The sequence below is a fragment of the Eublepharis macularius genome, chromosome 10, assembly GCF_028583425.1.
Source record: "Eublepharis macularius isolate TG4126 chromosome 10, MPM_Emac_v1.0, whole genome shotgun sequence".
NCBI lineage: Eukaryota > Metazoa > Chordata > Lepidosauria > Squamata > Eublepharidae > Eublepharis > Eublepharis macularius.
In genome coordinates this window covers 46,958,434-46,963,813 of record NC_072799.1, presented here as the reverse complement: position 1 = coordinate 46,963,813, position 5,380 = coordinate 46,958,434, and the positions used below count along the sequence as shown (strand labels likewise).

Here is a 5,380-nt window from a genome sequence, read left to right as displayed (position 1 = left end):
TGGCTGGCCCTGCCCACTGGTGCCGCTCGCGCTGCGCCGCCAAGCGTCGTCCGCTGCACCTGCTGTGCGCCCCGCCACCAGGTTGAAATGCCTTGTCCGGGGGTGCCTCTGCTCTTCCCGCTGGCGCTAGCCCCTTCTCTCTGGCGCGGGCAGTGGGCGTCTGCAGCGGCAACACGGCAGGGGCTTTTGCCCCTCTCCTTGACCGGCTGTTGTGGGGCTTGGCACCCTGGGTCTGCCCTGCGCCGGCCTCATCCTCCGCTGCGGGTGAGTAAGGAGGGGCGGGCCCAGCTGTGTCTCGACAATAAGCTTTTGAGATCCACAGCTCTCTTCATGACAGGATTGGAGATGCATGGAGGGTATGAAGAAACTTGCTAGAGATATATACATGGTGAGGGGAGAAGATGGAGGGAGAAAGGGTCATGTAAATGTAAATAAGTTACAAGAAGTCATGAAAGAGGTGTAATGCACAATCCAGGCTGGGTGTGACCCCTTCCCTTCATGGTAGAATCTGAATAGAATGCCTGAAGGCAGTTACTTTTGGAAATTAGATAACCACTCATAGCCTCTGTTCAATCCAAATCTGACTAAGTCAAATTTACATATGCATTCCAATTCAGCAGCTTTCCCTTGGATTTTGTTTTTGAAATGTTTCTGTTGAACAATGGTAAGCTGCTCACCACCATCCCTCACCACCTATATATCTCTAGCTAGTTTCTTCATACCCTGCATGCATCTGACAAACAGAGCTGTGGCTCCTGATAGCTTATGGTACAATAAGGTTGGTTTGTCTCCCCCCCCCTAAAAATCTCACTGTCTATGCTACTTTGGTCACTCAGGTGACAAATTAACCATGCTTGCACTGGAATTTTCATCCAACTTCAAAGGATTCATAATCATGAACCCAGGGTTGATACCCTATCACTAAGCTCTTGATTTAGCCAAAAACACAGCTAAGGATGGTGGTGTTATTTAACTACGGAACTGCATGTTGAGATTTCTCCTCTGATTGAAAGGACAACAGAACGAGAGCCAAGGACTAATCTCAGCTTGAATGACAAAGTAACGGCTACATTTTAAAATGAACTTTAATATGCGGTTATTTGTTCACCATAGCTGTTCATGACATTTCTGAAAGGTGTTTGATACTGAATGTATGGAGTTGATCCAGCCATCATTTTCATTCTCTCTCACCTAATTCATCCCCTTATTATAGCTCCCTGCTGCATGGCTGGATCCTACTCACAGATTTTAAAAGACCTTGATGTTGCAACTAAAGATCTATTGGTTGGATCCAGACTAAATAGAATGGAACTTTCCAGCCTTTCTCCTCTTACTGATCTTTACAAAATGCTGCTCCTAAGAATGATGGCCAGGCACAGCCTAGCAAATAACAGGCGCCTTGGGGGGGAGGGGGATAACATCACACCTCTCTAGGAATAGCCAGCAATTCCTATACAGGCCTGACACCACTTCTGGGTTTTCCTGGAAGTGACATCATTCTGTTGGCTGAACAGTATGATGTCACTTTTTTTGTTTATTTTTCTCCTCCTGCTGCTCCCAGCCACAACAGGAAGAGAGGATTGCTGGCAGGATGGTTGCCTAGCAACACTGCTCCTAAGGGATCTGATGGGGACCCAAAAAATAATGTGAGGCAAGATCTGCAGCAGGAAGGGGTAATCAGTGGAAGTTGCCAATGTAGTCTGGATCTAACCCTCTGGGAAGGGAAGTATATGCAAAAAGACAGGCAAAGTACTCTTTGTTCTCCATATAAACAGGTACAGAGTTGTCATGCTGTAATATGAGGGCCATCACAGAAAATGAAAGGATACAATCTACAATTTTTCCTCCCTGAATGTTGCCTTTCTGACAGAAGTTCAGTTGAACAAACTTCCCAAAATGACTTGAGTTGTTATTGTAAACAGACTTTGCGTTGCCGAAAGCTGCTCTCCAAAATTGCTTGCTCAACACTAGAAGACTTCTCCTTATAAGAGAGTTCCAGCGAATGTTGGCTCACGGCAGATAAAAACTTGAGGATCAGTTTAGTGCTTTCTGTTATACCAGCACCACTTTCACCACTGATGAGAACACACTGGTTGTCATGACATTTCCATAGGCGGCGATAGCATTCGTTAGCCACTGCAAAAATATGAGGTGAAATCTCTCCCAGGTGGTGCCGGCTATATTTCTCCACAGTGGTGCGGTCGTACAGGCCAGGAATGATTTTGTAGGGGTTGACCGAGGCAACAATGGAGCCGATGTAAGTATAAATTTTGTTTTGCTGATATCGCTGGAATAGATTGTGCATGATGGCGCCCTCATGAAGATCTACCAATGCTGCCATGTCCTCCAGACCATCTGTGCTTGTAGGCTGCATAGCTGTTACTTTTTGGTGTGTGATTGAACGCTGTTTGTAAGTATATACCTGACCATAATCTGTCCTGTACACGATGATTCCCTCCGCGCAGGAAAGTACAGTACTTGGATAATGCTGGCCATTTTCTCGCAACCAAACCCGTGCTCCCTCTATGAAGAAGTTCTCCATTGCGGCAGCGGCGCCTCTGGCAGGAGTCCGGCCAAGCGGCGGGCGGCTTCAGGCAAGTGGCCCTGCGTGGCACAGGGGGGCGAGGGGCCATGGCGAGTCACACCCTCTCCCCGCCCACAGCCACCCCGCGGCCTCCCCCGGCTCTCCCCGCCCGCCCGCGCTCTCCTGCGGCTCCTCTGGATGGGCCCACCGAGGCTTTGTCCCTCAAGGCTGCGGCAAGTGGGGGCAGCGCCGGGCGCATGGCTGCCCTGACCCCTCTGCAGCACGCGGCAGCCACGCCCAGAGGCCGGCGGGACTGTTGGTCTTTTTTTTTTAAAATAATATAGATTTTTATTAGGTTATTTTAGATGGAGAAAAAAGATAGCTTTTTAGTATCAGATTCGTGTACAAGATAGTCATTATATAACCAATATTTCAAAAGATTTGCAGTATAGACATCAGTCCATAAAAAAAAGAAACTGAGTAACCAAGTCCCCCCCTTTTTTCCTTTGTACATTACACAGTCCATTTAAGTCTTTCCAAGTACTTTTTAAGTTCCTTGCTCTTTTACCCACCTATGCAGTTTCCTTTCTCATTTTTTACCATTATTTATATTTTAAGTGAGGATCCTCTTAAGGCACATTTCGATCTTTTAATTCTTAAGCCTAGGGTACTCAGCCCTTAGTCATTCCAGAGACAGAGAAAAAAAGAGAAAGAAAAGAAAGAGAGAGAAAAGAAGCAAACAGCCACATCTTTATATTCTATTGTTAGTCCCATTATTTGTGTATATCATTAGCTAAACATTTCCTTTAAGGAGAGACATATATAAGGATGTAACAGCCTACCCTCCACCTTTCATATATCAAAGCTCAAGCCATCTAGGATTTAGTACTTGTATTTTCATTATAAAAAGCAAAAGAAAGTATACAGGTAGACTTAATTTAGCCAATATTTTAAGTTTTAAGATTTAGCCTGTTTATAGCATTCCCTCTACCTCCCTAGTGTATCCCCTATTAGCCCTAGAAACTATCTTATCTCAATGTTTTTCTTATATTTTTGTTTGAAGGACTGAAAGAAATCCAATAAAATACATAGGAAATAAGAGGGAAAGTAGAAGATTCCAAGGACCCTTTTACCGGGTCATATTTTAAGTTTCATTTTTCTTCCTCTTCTCTCTCCCCCTAGAGTAGTATTGAAGCTCCTTCTTTCCGATAATACTTTTATTTAAAGGAAAGAAAAGAGATCCAGAGAGGTAAATAAGAGGTCAGAAGGGAAACAGAAGACTCCAAAGACCCATTTGATGTGCTCCCTCTAATCCAGTGACGGCACAAAATATATTAAAAAACATATAGGCTTGTATGAAGTCCGTGATAGACTTCATAAGTCAATATATTCCATATACCATCCTTGTTTGTCAAAATCCCAGGGTCATACTCTAAGTTTCATCTTGTTTTTTCTTCTTTCTCCCTCTAGAATAATGTTGCAGATCTTTCCTTCCAATAATCAGCCATAGGCAACTCTTTTTGCCTTCTACTCATTCATACGAGGTGTTGGTGAATGCATTGTAGTGTCCCTGTTTGTCTCTCTTATTTTTTGTGATACGTTTCTTGATTGGAGTATGTTAGTTTGCTTTTTACTAAGTACAGAAGCAGTGTACTAGACCTCTTCTTCGCAGCTTCTTTTCCAGCATGCTCCTCCCCCTTCTCTTCGGCTTTTCATACATCCACAGAAAAGGACTGCTTTTCTCCATTTTGTTGGTAATGTTTTAGACCATTCCACTCCAATTTTCTTTCAAATAGTTCTGTCCCATCAAAGTTTTCTTCTGACTTGGCATTTAACACGGTGCTCATGTCTGTTTTCAATCCATGTGTCTCATCTGTTTTTCTTAGTAGATCATCCATCAGTTTGGAGATTTGTTGCAGCTTTAAAAGTATCTCTTCAGAGAGCACCATTTTGTCCATTCACTTACAAATGTTCAAAGATCTCTTAAAACTGGTAAAAAGCTCCTTTGCTCTTGCTGTTTATAATTCTGAAAAAACATTTTTTGCTTCCCAGCTCTTATCCTAGGAAGTCTCTGTTTATGATCCCTCCTAAGTGTCAAATTCCTAGTTCATGGAGCAGCCGCCTCTCCGGAGGCTAATAAACGCCCCCTCATCAAGCTGGTTAACCCTTGTAAAGACATAAATAAAACTCTTACTTGGAGAGATGTCAAGTTGAATCACTCTTTTTCAGTCTTTCAGTTGTCTTTGCTTTTATCTTGTCAGGAATCTTTGCTTTATTTTCACTTGTTTCTGTGTCTCAGGGTTCATAGTTTATGAGCCATACAGCTTCTTCCCCAGTCCTTGCCTTCGAGCTGGTGTGGGGGCTCCACAGGGGGTTGCCAATCCCCGTGAGCTCTTCGTCTTGCTCTGGCCTGCCCCCCCTCTCAATGGGGGGGTCTTGGGGGCTCGAAACCTCAAGTCCCAAGGAGTTGGGAAGATCACGGCACTGAGCTCATAATTCAGCTGCCATGAGACCGCCACGCCATTCCAAAAGTCAGGTTGGTTAGTCTTAAAGGTGCTACTGGACTCTTTACTGTTTTGCTACTACAGACTAACATGGCCTCTAGAAATAAATGTGTAAATTATACACATTTGTTCCAGTTATACATGTTTATGCTTATTAAGGAGTTGTGCCAATGCGTCATAGATAGGATTAAGGAGGTGAAAGGGGGAGTACCATGTACATGTTTGGAAAGGATGTTCTAGATATAAAAGGCAACACTATAGAAAGAGTGGCAATGTCTAAGGGTGCAAGATAGCTTCAAATGATTGAGAGTGACTGAGCTGGAGGGGCCAAGGCTGCAATCAGGGATGTATC

The 5,380-nt window shown here is 44.1% G+C and overlaps 1 pseudogene; it reads right to left on the bottom strand.

Moving 5' to 3' along the window:
• Nucleotides 1-1,677: 1,677 nt before the first annotated feature.
• Nucleotides 1,678-2,542, bottom strand: LOC129336508 (unconventional myosin-X-like; annotated as a pseudogene).
• Between the last annotated feature and the right edge of the window lie 2,838 nt (nt 2,543-5,380).